General features: G+C 37.5%; 1 protein-coding gene and 1 pseudogene across 3 annotated transcripts in view; both read right to left on the minus strand.

Moving 5' to 3' along the window:
* Positions 1-21,661, minus strand: part of PRKG1 (protein kinase cGMP-dependent 1) — a 1,331,556-nt gene that overhangs the window by 619,761 nt on the left and 690,134 nt on the right. The window lies entirely within an intron of this gene.
* LOC119234652 (guanine nucleotide-binding protein G(I)/G(S)/G(O) subunit gamma-5-like) lies at positions 11,068-17,010 on the minus strand (annotated as a pseudogene).

The following is a 21,661-nucleotide window of genomic DNA, read 5'->3' on the forward strand; positions in this document are numbered from 1 at the left end:
TATTTATTTGTTTGTTTTGTCTATACATGCACTGGGTACAGTCAGAAGCACGGGAGGGTGAGAGAATTCACCAGAGCCAGAGCGGGGAGCAGAGCAGGTAGAAGGACCGAAGTACACTGCTGAGGGGAGCAGCGGGCCGCAGGAGAGGTCTGCGCGCCATGTGGGACCCTCCTCCGGTGGCCGGGGAGCAGCCGGGGATCGAACCGGCGCCGCAGAGGCTGCGGGCAGGTTCGCAACCCAGCGCTCAACCGCTGCGCCACTGGGGAGGCCCAATGCTGATTTATTTTTAATAAAGGAAGGGAGAGGAAGAAACAGAGGATAGGAAGAAAGAAAAACTGATAATACACATTTCAAAAAAACCCACAAAATTCTTTTGCTAATCTCATTTCTTTATATCTCCTGGACATAAAACATTTTACCAAAAATGTACTTGCTAAGGCCTCCCTGGTGGCGCAAGGGGTTAAGACGCAACTGATGAAGCTCTCTGTAGCCACTGCAGCATGAGTTCAATCCCCGGCCAGGGAGCTACCCACATGGCGTAGCAGACCTCTCCTGACTCTCCTGCTGCTCCCCTCAGTGTACTTTAGTCAATCTGCCTGTTCTGTTCCCCACTCTGTCTCTGGTGAATCCTCACTCTCCACACCTCTGGCCTGTACCCCAATTCTTGTATACATAAATAAATAAATCTTTAAAAAAATGTACTTGCTAAGTATAGAACAGAATCTTGGCTATAAAAGACAAAAACATTAACACATTATGCTTGCCTTAAAATTTCTTCTATAATTGAATAATGCTTTATTGATCACATGATCTTTAAATCAAGATTCAGATGATTAGACAAAAGGCATAATCAAATATAATCAGTAAAACAGGCAGATTGACTGAAATACACTGCTAAGGGGAGCAGCGGGCACACAAGGAGAGGTTTGATGCGCCATGTGGGCAGCTCCCTGGCCAGGGATCGAACTAGTGCTGCAGTGGCCTCAGATAGCGTCGTAGGTTGCGTCTTAACCCCTTGCGCCACCAGGGAGGGCCCAATACTACATTTGTAAACAAAAATATTTTTGGGTTATTTTTTTTTCATTTTTATTTTTTTTTTTTTTTTTTTTTTGTTTTAAAAGAATTGTAGCGGGCCTCCCCGGTGGCACAGCGGTTGAGCGCTGGGTTGCGAAGCTGCCCGCGGCCTCTGCGGCGCCGGTTCGATCCCCGGCTGCTCCCCAGCCACCTGAGGGTCCCACATGGCGCGCAGACCTCTCCTGCCGCCCGCTGCTCCCCTCAGCAGTGTACTTCGGTGTTTCTGCCTGCTCTGCTCCCCGCTCTGGCTCTGGTGAATTCTCTCACCCTCCCGTGCTTCTGATTGTACCCAGTGCATGTATAAACAAAAACAAACAAACAAACAAACAAATAAATAAAACATGCCTCTATAAAAAAAATATATATTAAAAAAAATAAATAAAAGAATTGTAGCTTATTAGTCATACATTTACTCTAACAGTCTTAAAAGCTAATGACTGACCTTTTCTTTTTTTTATATTTTATTTAAATTTTATTTTTATATTCCCCATACAATTAAAACCCCCTTATTTTGACCCCAAGCCCTCCTTTCTCCGCCCCCCACCCGCCATAGAGTGTCTCTGGTTCGTAGTTGTTTGTTGATTTTGATATTTTCTTTCTTATAGTTATTCTTTTTCCTGGTCCCTTATTTAAGTTTTCTAGATTCCTGCTATGAATCCGGTATTTTTCTTTTTCTTTCTGGCTTATTTCGCTGAGCATGATCCCTTCCAGCTCCAAACAGCTGGGACTACATCAAACTAAACAAAAATATTTTTGTTTTGAAAATATGGCTCTGCAAAATATTCATGAATTGATGGACTATACAACAGAGGTAATGTTATTAATTTCATTTATTTTTATACATGATTTTTTTCAGGTTTTCCCTCAGAATTGATGATATTCTGTCAAACTGTGTATATTGTTAAATTGGATGAAATAAGATCCCTAGTAGTTCTGAAAATATTGTGCTTTAATTTCACAATTTACCTTATTTAAAAAAGAAAATAGGAATGATATGCCAGCAAAATGAACTCACTGATGACTTATCTCAAAGATATTAATAATAACATTTGTCTCTATTTAAGACCATTAATTTTTTTTTAAAGATTTATTTATTTATTTATACAAGCACTGGGTACAGTCAGAAGCGCGGGAGGGTGAGAGAATTCACCAGAGCCAGAGCGGGGAACAGAACAGGCAGAGTGACGAAATACACTGCTGAGGGGAGCAGCGGGCACAGCAGGAGAGGTCTGTTGCACCATGTGGGACCCTCGCTGGTGGCCAGGGATTGAACCAGCGCTTCAGATGCTGCGGGCAGCTTTGCAGCCCAGCGCTCAAATGCTGTGCCACCAGGGGAGGCCCTCAGTAGGAATATTGATTAGGCCTTCTCTATTTGCTTCTCTTGTACTTTGCTCATTCCATATATTACACTTTCTATAATCTGGTCATATACTAGTTGTACACAAGTTTCCTTAAAAGCAAGTAAGTTGAGAAAGTCTTTTTTAAATATATTTCCTCAAGGCCTAGCAAAGTAACTGACCCATAACTTATATTCCACACATGTTTCATAACTAGCAAATTAAACCACAAGAAGATTGAATCTTTTTTTTTTTTTAAAGATTTATTTATTTATGCATATAAGAGCTGGGATACAGACCAGAAATGCGGGGTGGGGGGGTGAGAGGATCCACCAGAGACAGAGTGGGGAGCAGAACAGGCAGATTGACTGAAATACACTGCTGAGGGGAGCAGTGGGCAAGATAGGAAAGGTCTGCCTAGCCATGTGGCTTTCTCCCTGGCCAGCTGGTGATTGAACTCGAGCTGCAGAGGCTGCAGATTGCTTCCTAGTGCAGTGCTTAACCCCTTGCGCCACCAGGGAGGCCCTCTTCTTTTTTTAAGAGTGAGTCTTATCCCATATATTTACGTCAGGTCATGCAGCACATAATTTTCTCTGTGTGTTCATTTTAGATAAAGGGCAATATATATATATATATATTTATTTATATATATTTATATATATTTATTTATATATTTATTTATATATATTTATTTATATATTTATATATATTTTATATATTTATATATATTTATTTATATATATTTATTTATATATATAAAACTTTTTGAAAGGTTATTTTTTGTTCTATTTTTCTCCTTAAGAAAAGGACATAGAAGACCATTTCCACATAATTCATAATGACCAGTTTTGTGTTTTTACATTCTCATCCTAACAAACACTTGATTAATCAGTTTAAAGACTTTGAAATGCTAAGTAAAATAGGAATTTCACTGAAATGGTCAATTTCATCTAAATATCCAGATACAGGACTCAAACCAGGCTTTTTGTATTACCTATAAGTAGTGGAAATTATTGCTATCCATCCATCATCTTGCCATCCATCTCTGTGGTATTTATTGAGTGTAAACTATATTCAAGACTCTGGCCTGATTATGGAACATGGTGTCATATATCTGAACTTTCCTTTATACATGGACACACTCAGTTTGCTAAATCAACCACTTATTGGAAAATGCACTCCAACTCCAAAAACAAAACCTTTGCTCACAGAATGAAATGGGCTCATTTGAATCCTAATGTGTTGTAGACATTCCAATTAAAATAAAATTTTATTTTCTTGAACTGAAATAAATTAGAGGACTGTAGCAATAGCAAAAGTGAGTAATATTTGCAACAATAATAAGAAATGGTCTTCTAAAAAAATGGTCTTCTCATTAAATGTTTTGCATCACAGAAGTCATGAAATATTTCAAAAACTTCACGCCTCTCTTTTCAGCCACTGTCAGCGATAGTATACCTCACTAACCCTGCCACAGGCATAAAGATATCCAATTTGGCAGTTTAAGAATGATCATTTTTCCTTTCTAACTGTGAAACTATATCACAATGTTCTCAATAATAATGTTTCAAAATTTTTTCCAAATGCATTCTGAAGTTGCTATGGCATCATATTTATCATTATTCAACTGGGATATCAAGAATCAAATAATCCTACTCTCCCCTCCCCACTGTGGTGTGTCTTTGGTTTATAGTTGCTTGTTTATTTTTATTTTTACTCTATTATAATTAGTCTTTTTCCTGGTCCCTTATTTAGGTTTTCTAAATTCCTGCTATGAGTGAGACCATCTGGTATTTTTCTTTATCTTTCTGGCTTATTTCACTAAGCATGATCCCTTCCAGCTCCATCCATGTTGCTGCAAATGGCATGAGTTTATCACTTTTGATTGCTGAGTAATATTCCATTGTGTATATGTACCACATCTTCATGATCCAGTCATCCATTTTTGGGCATTTGGGTTGTTTCCATAGCTTACCTATTTTAGTGCTGCTATAAACAAAGGGGTGTAGGTGCCCTTTTGAATTAATGTTTTTGTGTCTTTTGGGTAAACAAGGGGGAGTGGGAATTGTATGGGGACTATAACCAAGATGAAAATGAATACATTATGCAAAAATGAAAAATGATGTAAAAAATATATAAAATTTAAAAAAAGAATCAAAAAAGAGAGAAACACTCATTATAAGCCCTTAATAATTTAAACTAAAAAAATAAAAACACTGTAACTACTACTTTAAGGGTGATCTATGTTTTAAGTACATCATGGCAACCTTTACATGTGTGATGTCTTTCCATTTCACTGTCTACAAGTAATCTAAACCCACTTTATTATCCATCACATTCAAGTTCTTATCTATCCTCCTGAAATTGCCAATTTCACAAGTGGAAAACAAAAAATGATGGAGAGGTGGACTGGGATGGAGGGTTGAGTTGGAGGAGGAGGAAGAGAGGGGTAGTAGAGGGTAATATGATGATGGTGGTTATGATATAATGGTAATGGTTGTGACATGGTGGTGGTGGCAGTGACTTTTCAGTTATGATTCTGATAAGGACAACTCTCAGTCATCATATTTCTCTTTAACCTTGTGTCATTTGTCATGGCTGTCATACTGATCTCCATTTCTTATTTTTCCACATTGCCTCTTTTGAAAGCATCTGTCTTTTTATTGCAACTGTTTTCAGAGACTATTCTGACTTCTTTTCAGTAGTACATCTCCAATTTTAATGTGCATAGCTGAAAATGCATAGCTGATTCAGTAGGTCTGAAGGGAGGGCTGAGATGCTGCATTCTAACCAGCTGTCAAATGAAGATGGTGATCCTTTTCCACAGAACACCACTGAGTGGCAGGGCTCTAGCCCTACATGCTTCAATACTGTGACTTCTAGACACGTGAGACTATGCAACACTTGCAGTGTGGCTTGTCTCAACTGTCATCTGCTCTCTCTATAAAATACCAGGACTCAAAGATGTACTAAAAGAAGAAAGGAAATATCCTATTAATATTTCTAAGTTAATATTTCAGACATGTTGAATTGAATGTTATAAAAATTTCACACTTATTTTTACCTTTTTTAACATGCATAATCAAAGTATTTAAATTCCATATGAGGTTCATATTATTCTGTTGCTCAGCCCCACTCCAATCAGAGGTGAATATTTGAAAAACTGGTGAAGCTTAAAATTTAGGGTCTCTTGCTTACTTGACCCCTTTCTAGGCCTGTGATGGGTTCTAGCAAGTTTGCTTTTATAATTTTGTACGCCTTTCTTTCAGCAGAACAGCACAGATTATATAGGCTTCAAGCCTCATAAACCTGAATCTGCTTTGTTGACTACACATGTGATAATTCACTGCTGGGACTTTAATTCCTGATACTGTGCAGAGAGATAAACAATACACATACCCGTAAATTTCCCCTGCTCCTCAGGCTCATATTTCCCACTCACTGAGTCATTCCATTTAGTCATCACATTATAAAAAACCTTTATTCTGCCCCGAAACAATTATTCTATTTTGTGGTAGATTATTCATCTCCTTGTATTTGCTCATGCTATTCTCTCAGCCAGATGGCTCAGCTCTTCCAGGTCTATAGAAGTCCTACTTATCCTCTGAAGGCTACCTCACGACTCATCTCTGAAATGCATCTGACTATTTCAGATCACAATAATCACTCCTGTAGTACTTCTCTGTGCACTTTCATTCTTTGTGTGTGGTGGTTTTTTTTTTTTTGGAGGGAACAGTATCATTTTAGGGTATATCTATGCTTATTTTCCTCTGTGTCCAAGCTTCAAACTCACCTATTTTTCTAGGACATCTAAGATTATTTAAATTATACAAGTACACTTATAAAACCACTTTATGCCAAATTTTACTTTATGCAGAACTTCAGCGGAAAACAATATAAAACATTCAAATCGAATGTAAAGTGGACAGGCTGCAAAATAGATGTGGATAATTCCTTGGCGGTCTCATTCTGGAAGACTCATTGCCCATGTTGCTTTATGCAGTGGTCCAAGAATATGTGGCCAGGACACCTGCTCCTGGTGTTGAGCTCTTAGTTCTCTATGGTTGGAGTTTCTTCTCTGCCCAGTTACAGTTTAACAATTATGTGTTCTCCATGTGCCAACATCCACTCTCTGCCAACACAGGCTCTGTCTCTCTGGTTCCTCAGGCTGTGCTATCTTCCTTTCCCACATTTTGTGAAGCTACAGGCCAGGCAGTCGTTATTGCTCACATAGCTGGCTCACCACCAACAGCACAAAGTCACAAACAAACATCATTCCTGCTGGAGCATGAGCTCTGAGACTGTCTTGTTTTCCATGTTAATCTCAGCGTTATCTTGAATGACTATTGGAAGAGCACCCATCATAGCTGCACTAGTAGCCTCTAGCTCATCTTTGCTTCACTTGTTCTGCATCAGTGAAGCCCTTTGTGTTCTTGTATGTTTCAAGGATCCTACATCACTTGTATCCTGTCATGTCACATTGTCTATTATAGTAAATTGACTTCTGAGTCTAAAAATTTTAAGCAGTGTTTTCTTATATTAGTTTTCTCTCCCTCCATAGACATTAGGCTTAAGAAAGACAGGGCCGACTGTTCTGCTCCCTGCTCTGGCTCTGGTGAATTCTCTCACCCTCCTGCACTTCTGACTGTACCCAGTGCTTGTATAAATAAATAAATAAATAAATAAATAAATAAATAATCTTTTAAAAAAAAAGAAAGACAGGGCCGAAGTCTGCATAACTTGGAATAGGGTGGCTAAGAACTTTAGTATCAGGCGACCTAAATTTAAATCATGACTCTGCCATCTGCAAACTATTGACTTAGGATTAATGCTAGATCACCTTTAAAATATGATTTTTTTCCATCTGTAAACTGGGCATGAAAATAAAACCACCTTAAAGGATTTTTGTGAGGATTGAATAAAATAATGAACAAAAAATATTCAGTATATTGTGTACATTACGTAACCGATATGTAATAATTATTCCATAAATATCAGTGTCTATTATGTTTAGTAACAATAAAAGCACCTGGCAGAGGCCTGGGATATTAAAAGTAGTTCAATAAATTATTGATTGAGTAGTCTGAATTGTCCAAATGTGGGTACACTGGTATATTGCTCTCCATCATCAATTCATTAAGTTCTTACTATATCCAAGTTGTGTGCTCTATATGCATGGAATGATACACACAAACTATGTATCTCCGAAATCACCCATTCTGTCATTCATCACAGGAACATGCACCAGTCAAGTATACATAATTCTAATATGTATATTCAATACTGATTATCTGCTATTTTTAATTTTTTTACTAAAAGGAACATATGAAAATAAGCCATTAAAGCAAGAATATAATTTTGTAAATAACAGCACATATAAATAATTTGGTTTACTAGGATGTGCCCTTGGAGTGCCTAACATATGGAGAAGCACAGCTCTTGTTAATTAGCTGAGACATTAGCTGCAGCAAGAAACTGTGATTCAGCCTGCTATGTCCTTAAGAAGCCATCAACATGATTTAAACATGCTTTGTGAAGTAAATAAGACTTCAAAAGAGTTCATTTACCTATGTAAAAAAAAAGGAGATATCAAGGAATAGGGGCATTGTAAATATCACTACTCTATTACTTAAGATAAAGGACCACAACAAAGATAAAAAACAACACACACACACACACCAAACTATCAGACAATAAATGAGATTACCTTTGTAGGAAATGGTGCATTATAATTTTACTATCAAATTTAAACCCAAAATAGTAGGGACCCCACACAAAGCATTCAAAAGAGAATCATATTAATATTTAAATGGAAAAATTCAAAAGTTTATCAGTCTTCAGTTACTGAGAAAACCATTTGTGGTTATAGTTTATCTCTGATAGATTCGAATACATTCTATTTAAAGAAGAAAACATGATTAAGTGGATTCCCCAGGCACTAAAACTTTCTGGTGTACTTTTAGTTCCATTTTTCTTTTCTTTCTTTTTTTTATTTTTTTAATAGAGGCATGTTTTATTTATTTATTTATTTGTTTGTTTGTTTTGTTTATACATGCACTGGGTACAGTCAGAAGCCAGGGAAGGTGAGAGAATTCACCAGAGCCAGAGCAGGGAGCAGAGCAGGCAGAAGGACCGAAGTACACTGCTGAGGGGAGCAGCGGGTGGCAGGAGAGGTCTGTGCGCCATGTGGGATCCTCCTCCGGTGGCCGGGGAGCAGCCGGGGAGCGAACCGGCGCCGCAGAGGCCGCGGGCAGCTTCGCAGCCCAGCGCTCAACCACTGCGCTACAGGGGAGGCCCAGTTCCATTTTTCTAGAGTCCTGAGATATTTTGTAATTGAGAGAAGTCAACTTTTGCTTCTAGCAGACATGACACTTGGGAGAACTGGGAGTTGATGGGAGAGGAAGCACACATCTCCAGTTGCCCCTTGAAGGGGATTCTTCTCACCTTTTCTGGAAGTTATGCAAATTATGCTTTATCTGTCAGACAGGAAAAGTCTAAAAAAGGTTCTGCTTTCACTTACAGAACACATGGATGGGAAATCCTGCAGTGTCAGATTGCACAGTGAGTATAGACAAGGATCATGAAGATCAGGAAGAATTTCTGATTCTATCTCCTCAAAACTGCTCTAATAAGTTGCTTCTCTTTTTTTCCCTAAGATTTATTATTTTAATTTATTTATGCATACAAGAACTGGAGTATATGCCAGAGGTGCTGGGGGGTAGGTGGGTGAGGAGATTCACCAGAGACAGAATGGGGAGCAGAACAGGCAGATTCGGGGGACTCCCTGGTGGCTCAAGGGGTTAAGATGCAACCTTTGAAGCTATCCTCAGTCACTGCAGCACGAGTTCGATCCCCAAAAAGGGAGCTACCCACATGGCACAGCAGACCTCTCCTGACTCACCCGCTGCTCCTCTCAGCAGTGTATTTCAGTCGATCTGCTGTTCTGTTCCCTATTCTGTCTCTGGTGAATCCTCTCATCCCCCTACACCTCTGGCCTGTACCCTAGTTCTTGTATGCATAATAAAATAAATAAATTAAAGAAAAGGCAGATTCACTAAAATACACTGTTGAGGAGAGCAGTGAGTGAGACAGGAGAGGTCTGCTGTGCTACATGTGGGTTAGATCCCTGTTTGGGAATAGAATTCAGGGTGTAGTGGTGATAGTTCTGATACTTAACCCCTAGGCCACCCAGGATGCCCTCATTAATATTTCTTTATGCAACCATCTATATCTTTTTTAAGCTAAAAGAAGAACATATGTCTCTAACTCATCATTACTATCTAGATAAATTTAACCACATTTCTTTGTGTATCTGTAAACTCTCGCTCTTAATTCTGACAAATATGGCTTAATTACCTGCCATTCATCTTCTGAACTGTCTAATCCCAAAATACAACTACAAGTATAGAGGGATCAGAATTATTAAACTGTATCTTCATATCTTCTTCCTTCTTTTCATGCCATAAAGTGGTTGAAAAATACAAGATTTTTTCATCCTTTATCCTAATAATATAGTATATGCAATCCCAACTAAAGTTTAATTAGTGTATTAGTTGAAATTGTCTGACTCTTGCTTATGAAGATCATTTACTTGCACAGTCACCATTATTTTTAAAACTGGAAATTTACTAAGCCTTTTCCCTACCCTTAAATGGCTTTTCCCACCGAGAGCTAGACAGAAAATGCAGAAAAGAATTTGCTTAAATTTATGAACAAATTATGAATTTTCTTTAAAATTATGAAAAGAGTGGGAGATCTAAGACTCAAAACAATGATAATCTGCACTATCAGTTAGTTGCATTATAATTTTGAAAAACAGATTAAAATAAAATAGAAGGGGGACAGTTTTAAGGTATTTGTTTATCTTTCTAAGGTTGAGCCATGTTGGGTTCCTTTCATCTTTCCCATGACTATACTGAAGTGTTTGAAGAGATAAAAAACCAGCATTTCACTTATCATTACCTTTCTAATTGTTTCCTTTATGAATCAAGAGAGGGTGGTGGTGTTGGACACTATAAAACAGATCTGGTTTCAGCATAATACACTGAGCTTTAGAGAATTTAACAAATATCTGAAACATGGGCACTGGCCCTCTAATTTTGCTGTGCATAAAATGTAAAAAAAAAAAAAAAACAAAACCCTCTTTAAAATCAAAGTAGTTTTATCTTTGAAAAGATAAATTCTTTATCTTTATCACGAAGTGAAAGTGTTATAAAAAGAAATACCCGCGAATCAGTATTACTTTTGTTTTGGAAATCACCTCTACCACACTATTTGCTAGGTTTAGAAATCACATACCTAAAGGACCTCCCCTGGTGGCTCAGCAGTTGAGGGCTGGGCTGCCAAGCTGCCCGCAGCCTCTGCAGTGCCAGTTCGATCCCCGACCCCCAGCAAGTGTCCCACATGGTGCAATAGACCTCTCCTGCTGTGCCCGCTGCTCCCCTCAGCAGTGTATTTCGTCGGCCTGCCTGCCTGTTCAGTTCCCTGCTCTGGATCTGGTGAATTCTCTCACTCTCCCATGCTTCTGACTGTACCCAGTGCTTATATAAATAAATAAATAAATCTTTAAAAAAAAAAAAAAAGAAATCATATGCCTACAATAAATACATTTTAAATGCCAATACTCATGTATTCCTATGTTTTTTTTTAAAAAAATTAGACTATCTTTTTATTGTATGCTACTACCTGTCTACATATAATAATGATCCTTGTGAATAGAAATTCATGAAAATTCAATTAGGTAGATGTTAAGGACTGACAAAAATAGAAGTTTCTATAGTATGGAACATCTCATAAGGATAAGCTTTTTTACAGTCTTCAAATTCAGTTCTCCTTTGAATATTCAGTAGTTCAGAAAAAGTGGTTTCAAAACAGTCCAGAGATTCATTGTACTACAAAAAGGAGCAATCTTTCAGGGGTCTGAAGGGACTTGTACTTGAAGACACTAGGCAGCAGGGGGTCATGTTGAGCATTCTACAGACAGAACTGTGTGAAATCTGCAGCTGCTTGGGAAACCTTCAGAAGGTTGAGCCCAACCTCCAGCTGGAACTGCTGAACCACTTTCTTCACAGTGAAGACGCTGGAGGAACCAGATATGGCCCAAGTGAGAGCAGGCAGATTTGTGTTTTCACCTTGCTTATTTTTTTTTTTTTAAAGATTTATCCACTTATGCATACAAGAGCTGGGGTACAGGCCAGAGATGCAGCGGGTGAGTGAGAGGATTCACCAGAGACAGAGTGGGGAACAGAACAGGCAGATTGACTGAAGTGCACTGCTGAGGGAAGCAGCGGGTGAGGCAGGAGAGGTCTGCTGTGCCATGTCGGTTGCTCCCCTGCCGACCGGGGATTGAACTCGTGCTGCAGAGGCTGCAGACTGCTTCATAGTGTGGTACTTAAGCCCTTGTGCCACCAGGGAGGCCCCTCACCTTGCTTATGTTTATGTAAGAAAAAGATTGGATAAATTTTCTCAGCCCAGGTCCTCTCATTCAACTTTCCTGACTCTCTCCAGCTGCTAACAAATTCCATCCACACTTCAGGATCCAGGTCAGTCCATGATCCTCCAAGAAACTTTTCTTATTATTTTACATCACTGATCTTTCCTGTCTGGAAATATCATCACTGCAATTGTCTGTTGTATTAAGTATGATGATTTTGCACAGTTCTATTTCATGATATGAATGTTTTAAGATTTTTTTTTTTCTATGTGTATTTGTTTTTGTTTTTTTTTTTTTTTAAGATTTATTTATTTATTTATACAAGCACTGGGTACAGTCAGAAGCGCAGGAGGGTGAGAAAATTCACCAGAGCCAGAACATGGAGCAGAGCAGGCAGAAGGACCGAAGTACACTGCCGAGGGGAGCAGCGAGCCGCAGGAGAGGTCTGCGCACCATGTGGGACCCTCCTCTGGTGGCCGGGGAGCAGCCGGGGATCGAACCGGCGCCACAGAGGCTGCGGGCAGCTTCGAGGCTGCGGGCAGCTTCGCAACCCAGCGCTCAACCACTGCGCCACCGGGGAGGCCCTGTTTTAAGATTTGACATGATTTAAATACCAAGGAAGAGAATGGTATTGTACATTAAACACCCAAAATCCTGTCAATTTCATAGGAAGCATAAATACCAAGAGATAAACAACTGTAGTAGTTCAAGTGGGTATGATGGAACAGGATTAAAAAAACAACAATGCTTTAAAATGTTCGGGAACTTCAAAAACTGTGGCAAGCCAGAGAGTTCTTCCTGGAGAATTATGGCTAATAAAAAAAACCCAGATAATTTATATGCTAATGGTGTCACTAGCTATGGGTAAGCTTCCTAAATATCCCTCTGTCAATTCTACTCCTAATCTATGCTCACACTTGTATTTCAATCATTTTTAGTTACTTTCTTCTGACTTGACAATCTACTCTTAAATGGTACTTTGGCAACATGAGAATAGAACAGATGAAACATATACATTTATGAGAGTAAGATGGCTCTTTGCAGTAAAAAAGAAGATTTTATACCTGGACTGCTAGGTAAATGAATGTCTCAGGGAGAGAGAAAACTAGGATTTCTTATTTTTTGTTAGTATTTCAAAGAGATCCTAGTTTCTGAAAACTATAAGAAGAGATGAGTTCAGTATATTAAAAGAAATACACTGTAGATAGTGATGGAGAAAAAAGTTACAGCTATTTTTTTTTGAGGGGGAGGGGAGATCAATTTAACTTTTTTCTCTGTTCTTAGCATCATGTTTTCTAAATATAATTTTGAGCCCTCACAAAAGGTTGTGAGAGCTTCATGATACATCAGTTGTACACTTTTTGAATCCTCTGCCCTTCACCCCTACTCCCCAGGATCTGAAGCGGACAGTTTGTCCTGACCTGCATCCATTGTCTTTTCTCACCTCTGGTAAATTATGCCTGCCCTACTGTGATAGTCCTGGAGAAATGAGTGACTGCTTTCCACTCTGAGTGGCAGAGGGACAAGATCTTGCAAATGGAAGATCCTCTTTGCAGAAGAGATGAAGAATGGACACATAACTTATACTTGTCACAAAGAGATGTTTTCTTCCAAGAGATGAATCTTGATCCAGTGGTATAAGAATGAAATAGTAGGATATAATTAATCTCACTGTATGTCAACAGGATGCTTTCTGTGACTGGACATCTCCATAATTCCTTCTTGTAAGGATCTCACATTTATTTTTTGTTTCATTTCATTCACAAACTTGTCTCCTAACCTGTTTTTGATTCTATCAGTATTTCCAATATATTCCTTATGCTTATGAGCTAGAGTTAACTTCTGTTTCTGAAATCAAGAAACTTATTTAGTCCTGACTTCAACCTATGCTATAAAACTGTAGTAAAGAAAACAGAATGGTAGAATAAATGAATAGAATGGAAAGTAAAATATCTTCACCAAATGATATTGGAAACACTGGATAGCCACATGCAAAAGAATAAAATTACACCATATATAAACTCACACCTTATAAAAGAATTAATCCAGAGTAGATTAAAGATTTGAATATAAAACTTGTGACCATAAAATACTTGGAAGATAGCATAGGCAATAAGTTCCTTAACAACGTCTTTAGAGATATCTTTGGTGATTTGATTTCAATGGCAAGGTAAAAAGCCAAAATAAGCAAATGGGACTATAACAAACGAAACAGCTTTTGCACAGTGAAAGAGACCATTATCAAAAATGAAAAGATGGGGCCTCTCTGGTAATTCACAGGGTTAAGCACTGCACTATGAAGCAATCCACAGCCTCTGCAGCACGAATTCGATCCCTGGCCAGCCAGAGAGCAACCCACATGGCAAAGCAGATCTCTCCTGTCTCATCCACTGCTCCCCTCAGCAGTGTATTTCATTCAGTCTGCCTGTTCTGTTTCCCACTCTGTCTCTGCTGAATCCTCTCACCCCTCCCCCCCCCAACACCTCTGGCCTGTACACCAGTTCTTGTATGCATAAATAAATAAATCTTTAAAAAAAAAATGAAAAGACAACATAATGAAGGGGAGATGATGTTTGCAAGTCATATATTTAACAAGGGGTTAATATCAAAAATAGTTAAGCAACTCATACAATACAATGATAAGAACAACAAAATGTAAATGAAAAATTGGTGAGAGTATCTGAACAGACATTTCTCTAAAAAACACATACAGATGACCAATAGGCACATGAAAAGATATTTATTATAACTTATACTAGGGAAATATAAATCAAAATTTCACACATGTGAGACAGATATCACCTCATACCCGTAAGAATTGTTATCAAAAAGCAAAAGACAAGTTTGGCGAGGGTGTGGAGAAAGGACACTTTCTCCTTGGACACTGTTACTGGGATATAAACTGATTCAATCCCTGTGAAAAACAATATGGAGATGGCAAAAAAAAAAAAAATTAAGAATAGAAGTACCATTTGGTCTAGTTAGTTCACTTTTGGATGTTTGTTTGTTTGTTTGTTTATTTATTTATTTATTTATATAGCACTGGGTATAGTCAGAAGCACGGGAGGGTGAGAAAATTCACCAGAGCCAGAGCGGGGAACAGAACAGGCAGACTGACGAAGAAATACACTGCTGAGGGGAGCAGCAGGCGGCAGGAGAGGTCTGTTGCGCCATGTGGGACGCTCTCCGGTGGCCAGGGATCGAACAGGTGCTGCAGAGGCTGTGAGCAGCTTTGTAGCCCAGTGCTCAATCGCTGCTCGACCAGGGGAGGCCCTTGGGTATTTATTTGAAGAATAAGAAAACACTACTTTAAAGAGATAGATGACCCCTATGTTCATTGCAGCATTATATACAATAACCAAGATATGGACACAATCTAAATGCCATTGATTAATGAGTGGATAAAGAAAATGTATATACACATAATGGACTATGCACATAAAAAAAGGAGAAAATGGTGCTATTAGTGATAACATGGATAAAATGTAAGTGGATTGTGCTAAGTGAAATACATCAGAGGGAGAAAGAAATACCTCGTTATTTTACTCACATGTTGAAGATGAAGAAACAAAGCAAACGAACAGAATAAGACAAAAAAACTCTGACAACAGAATGATCGTTACTGGGGAGGATGAAGGATGGATGGTGAATAAAGGGGAAATGGTGGATTGAAACTAGACTACTGGTGGTGATCATAATGTAGTATACATAGGTGTCAAAAATACAAAGTTATCTGAAATGTTATAAATCAATGTTACCCCAATTTTAAAAAAAGACACTTTTTTATATCTCTTTTCTCTTCACAAATACTTTGTTAGCTTTTCACTGAGGTACAGTATGGTGGAGTCTGTAGGCAATTAGAGGTAATACATACTTCCTTGCTAAAGAGGAGAGTCCCTTCTCAGGATCTCACTAGGGAGTCTCTGTGTCCTTCTCCTGTTGGAAGCCTGATGAAAACCAGGTTTCTATTGGAACTGACACCTGAACATTTCTTCACAAACCAGCTCTCAATGAATCAAAAATGTTCTACTCCATTAACTGCTCACCAGAATGCTGAGTGTTTGAGGAATGGGCCATAATTCTCAAGGTTAAAGAAAGACACATTTAATTGTCTCTTTGACCACAAAATAAAGAATGCTGATGACACTTTACTGCAAGGCCCTCTGTGTATTTCCATGATCCTGTGGCACAAGGACAAGTCAACATTTTTAATTGTTAAGACCAATACTAAGAGATTGAAATTCTGCCTTTTCATGTCACAATCTTTCATTAAGCATCACCCTGCATATCATAAATAGTGTTATTGGTATTTTTCCATGAACCACAAATAGATCTCTGCCTCTATTTCATCTGAAAATACCGTGATTTTTATGATGAGATTAATTTTTGTGTTACTGTGGTACAGGTAATTTAGTTGTTAAGAGTAAAGACAACAGCTAAATCAATAAAGAGATCATTTAAATTAGTTGGAAGAATAGGTAAAATTCAGACAGGGACATAAAACAATGGGGGTACAGGAATGATGTGACTTCCTCTCTAGTGGAAAGGACAGGAGCAAAACTTAAAGGGAAAATTAAAAATAGTTATTGCCGAGTGCTTCCAGATTTACTCTAAATGCTTTATGTACATTGATGCATTTTATTAGCCAGCTCTGCACAAAAGGAACATTATCTTTAGTTTATAGATGAGGAAACTGAGTTATACAATGCTCAAGTAACTTGCCCAAGTTCTCACACAGTAGGAAAATCCAAAATTTCATAGTCAAGAAGATAGGCTTCACAATCTATACTATTTTTTATAAAGATTTATTTATATATGCATACATGCATATTCACCAGAGACAGAGTGGGGAATAGAACAGGCAGATTGACCAAAATACACTGCTGAGAGGAGCAGAGGGCAAGACAGGAGAGGTCTGCTGTACCATGTGGGTAGCTCCCTGGCTGGGGATCGAACTCGTGCTGCAGTGGCTGTGGATAGTCTCATAGGCTGTGTCCTAACCCCTTGCACCACCAGGGAGGGCCCAGAATCTATAATTTTGAAATTATTTTATCCTGAACTAACCAATGTAGTCACTACTGGAGTATAGAGCGTGTGAAGGGAGATGGGAGTATAGAGCGTGTGAAGGGAGAAGGGGATTAGGTTGGAAAGACTTGTTGGGTTCATATTATGAATATGAATAATATCCTGAATATGAATAATATTTTGAAGTCATGGAAGGTCTTTTGTGTTGTAGATGACATGACTAGAACTATATTTTAATAAGAATCTGTCAGTGGTAGATGATGAATTGAGGGAGATTAGCCATATGAGCATGAGTTGGGAAGCTATATTCATAAGTAAGACAAGATTGAGAGAGTTTGATTACATAAATTATTTGAAGTAAGAGTAAGTTCAGGGAAACAAATATTGAGGCCTTTCAATATTCCAGGCACTGGATACAAAGATGAATTTTGCCTAGCATCCTGATAGACCCTCAATACTAAGTTTGTTGAATGAAAGCAGAAACACACAGAGGATATCCAAGAGCATGGCTAAATGTGGTCAAAAACTATATATTTATAGATAACATCCATTCCTCCTACCCTTTGGGTCATTAATTGCCTACAATATGTGCTGGATTAAGGGTATATAATATAATTATATTTTGATATTTCTGGGGAAAAACTCACTTGCCTAGCATATTTAATCATGTCTCATTAGAATCCTGGAGTTCAGAATTAAGTCTGTGGTTGGCAAAATTTTATAATCTACTGTGGTGGTAAAATGCTTAAATTTGACACAGATATGGTAACTGGTCTCATGTTTTACATGCAAAACCTCTGTACCAAGATGTACTTGTATTCTATTATATTCAATTGTCTATTTTCTAATGTTGCATATATTTATACCTAATTAAAATAAAGGAATTGTGTCTCCAAGTCTACAAATTTTACAGTGCTTGAAAATTCAAAGAGGATTACTAAAAGAATTAAGCAGCATTTATTTGCCCTTACTCAAAGTCTGCCCATTATGTACCACAATTCACAATAGGAAATTGCTTTTCAAAATCTTGCCATGCTTATAATCCAGCAGTGAGGGGATAGCTGTCTGCAGTGAATAGTCTTATCAAAGTACTTATCACTAAGGAATTGAGAGTTTTCTATTTGTTATTTGATCCAGTTTTCCTTTAAATGCTAAATATAGAAAGAAAACAAATAATATTCATAGGCGTTCCCCCATTTTTAAGTTAAGAGACATAGAGAAGTTAAGAGTACAATTACCTAGAAAATGAAGCCAAGAGCAGAATTTTGTCATTTACAGAATTATGAAGGCACAGGTTCTGTCTTGGTCTGCTGTGCTCATTTGAAATATCTTCAGTCTTTCTCTTCCTGTAATTCCCAAATACAGATTTCTATAAAATATGTATCCAGTGGAACTGGAAACTTGAATTTGAACAAAGTAAAGTCCTTCCAGGCTCACTGCCTAATTCCAATTAAGCCCTCCTTGATTTAGTTTAGATACTGGGCATGTAGCCCAGGACTTAATTTCATGATTATATCAAATCACGTGCATCATCAGCAGTTTCCTCTTCCATACAGATTTGCAAACTTGTATAGAGACTAACAAGGAACCCAAGAAGGAAGGAAAAATACAGGACTCCTAAACTGTGCTGAAATAATTTCCACACTAATTGATGGAAAAACTTACTGTTTTGTTTTTAATGAGTAGATATGCACCCAGGAGGAGAGCATTTGTGTACATGATTGGCTTCCTTGTGTTTAAAATGTGGGGAGAAATTTAGAGCAGTAAACAGGGATGCAACCAAAATAAAGAAAACTTTGAAAATCAATCAAAGTATTGGAGATTATCCAAATCTTAGCAAAGGAGTACAAAGGTGACATACTAACTTTTAAATATGTGTCAAGTATGAAGACCATGTCTGCCAACATTATAATTTTAACAGATGTAACTAATATAGGTTTAAATTATGAGAGATGACCTAAGAAAAACATTCTGATTTTTAAAAAAAATAGTAGCTTTTGGTTATTAAGCAGTTTTCTGAGGTGGCTGTTTTTTTCTGAAAGGAAGTTAAGAATAAGATATAACTGAAGTTTTGATTTTTGCCTAGAAGTGACATAATTCCTAGCTATTATAATCTCACTAGGGATATCACTAGGGATATTTTCAATTTGTGGAACATGAAATAATTTAGTGTTACAAATTCTTGTTAGATAAGTGCCCATTTTCAAAAGATAATCAAATATGACAAAACATTTTTAGTTCAGATGGTTAAACAGCATTTTTGTGAATTTCAGCTGACTTAGAACATTGCTATTGAAAGGCCAGTAATAGGATAAACAGCAGGAATATCTTGGGGAACTTACTAGAAATGTAAATTAGGGGAGTCCATCCCTGACCTACAGCAATGCAATTTTTAGGAAACTTTGTGATTCTTATACACACTCAAGTTTGTGAAGAATTGTTTTGGAAGGTCCAAATGATTGGATCACCCAAGTCATATTCAATTCTGTTAGAATCTATTTTTATTGCACTTTGGAAATTTTCAAGATCGACTGTTCACTTGTACTCACTTTGCTAGGAATTGATCTGTATATAGTACACTTGTGGTTTCCACATCATAAGTTCTTCAAGCCAAAAAAAAAAAAAGGATTTATTTAACATGCACTACTATTTATTTTCCAATACATAACTATTTTTAGAATTAATCTGAGACACTTTAGAATGTGATGTCATTAGGTTGATTGCAGCTGTACCAAAATACAATGACCTTTGCAGTGCAGTCTAGGGTCAATAAGCAATAGTTGGTTAGAAGAACCTAAATGGACCTTTTATAAAAGATTTAGTAGACCTTTGTGATTAGATTTTGTGCCACACACTTCAGTAACCTCTGCATTTTTTTTCTTTTTTCGACTTTTAAAACTTTTTAAACGTTTACCATTTTGATGTATAAAGTATACTAAAATACACATTTTTAAAGTGTAAAATTTCTCTTGACATGTACAATAGTAACCCTGTGACATAAACTTTGATAACAGTTTCATCTAAGTTTTATGGATGCATCAGGCTAAAATAGAGTGTTATTGATGATCAGATTATATTAACAAAAGTTACTATATATTTTGGTTTAAAAATAAAAGGAAAATCGGTGGCCATTTTGTAACTTAAACATTAATAATGAAATGGCCTACAGCATCAGAATTTTTATTTCCAGAAGAAACCTCAATGATCTTACACACATTCAAGTTTAGAAAGCACTGACTTGAAAGGTCCCAATGAGGATGATTCATCTAAATGGTTGAACAGTGATAGAAAACAGTAAGGCAAAGGGTACTTTTTGATAGTCAACACCACATTCTATAGTACCCTAAGATTCAAGTGTAATAAACAACTGTTGGCCATATTGCTAATTAATTCTATCAATGGTTCTACTTCTCAGTGCAAGGATACTATGCTGCTATACGAAGGACAGAGTAAATCTAGGCTATGTACTCTTGTCAAGAAGTTTACATCTTTGGGATGAGGAAACAGTTATATGAAAAATTGCAACAATGCAAGATAGAAAAGATTCCAACTTAACGTAAAGCAACAGATTCCCTGACATGGTTCATAACAAGTGGACTAAAGAGAAAACTTCAGATTCCAGAGGAGGGTTGGATGGATTTACTCTTGGGCACCCATGTGGTACCAAGGCTATGTTACATGCTAGTGAGTCTAATTCTTGACTTCGAGGAGTTGTTGGTTTGCTCCACTTTCACAGAAGAAAATGATTTTGAACTAGCTCCTGAGATATGAGCAGTGTCAGATCTAGAGGAGAGGAGGTACTAGATCCTGATTCTAAGGTTGGCTTAATGTGCACGAAACCTGTACAATCTCATAGGACTCACACAGAAGGGTCCTGTGCTTGGATTAACACTTTGCTATGCTGTCTTACAGCTCTTAATAAGTTAGGAAACAGAAGATGCATAATTTTATTTATTTTTGTTTTTTTAAAAGATTTATTTATTTATGCATACAAGAACTGGGGTACATGCCAGAGGTGCAGGGGGTGAGAGGATTTACCAGAGACAGAGTGGGGAACAGAACAGGCAGATTGACCAAAGTACCCTGTTGAGGGGAGCAGCGGGCGAGTCAGGAGAGTCTGCTTGTTGTGGGTTGCTCCCTGGATGGCCAGGAATCAAACTCATGCTGCAGTGGCTGCAGATAGCCTGATAGATTGCGTCTTAACCCTTGCGCCACCAGGGAGGCCCCATAATTTTATTTTGTACTTAGTCCTACAAAACATATAGTCATTTCTGCCTCATCACCTCTTCTGCTGATTATGAACAGACATTTCTTATGCAGGGTTTATTTTCCTTGATAACAGAATTCTTCAGTTCATATGTTAGGTACTCCCTTGAATGTACCCTAATTAAGTGTTAATTTACCTACAGACTGATAGTGCAGGAAGGAATATTTTACTTATCTGTGGGGAAACAAATTTAGTAAGCATGTTCCTTAGCAGCTAAAGAGTTCACCTTATACTGAGAATGATATAAACATACTTCAGGGGTTGCTGTTAAGAGAAAAAAGTTTAAAATCATTAAGGTTAATTTAAATAAGATTGGATGTAGAAAGACACATCCAAAGTGCTTAATATATTAATAATAAATGTACTTTCTAGTGATTATTTCTTCTCTTTAAAATAGGAATGACTCATCAGTTTCCTTTCGTTCCTTACACAACGCAAGTAAATTACAAATTTCAAAAAACAAAGTAGCAGCTCCAATTTTTATGGCTACTGTCAAATGAAACTTGAAATCTGCATTTTGAATCC

The sequence above is a fragment of the Talpa occidentalis genome, unplaced genomic scaffold, assembly GCF_014898055.3.
Source record: "Talpa occidentalis isolate TD23 unplaced genomic scaffold, MPIMG_talOcc4v2.1 talOcc4.8, whole genome shotgun sequence".
Lineage (NCBI taxonomy): Eukaryota > Metazoa > Chordata > Mammalia > Eulipotyphla > Talpidae > Talpa > Talpa occidentalis.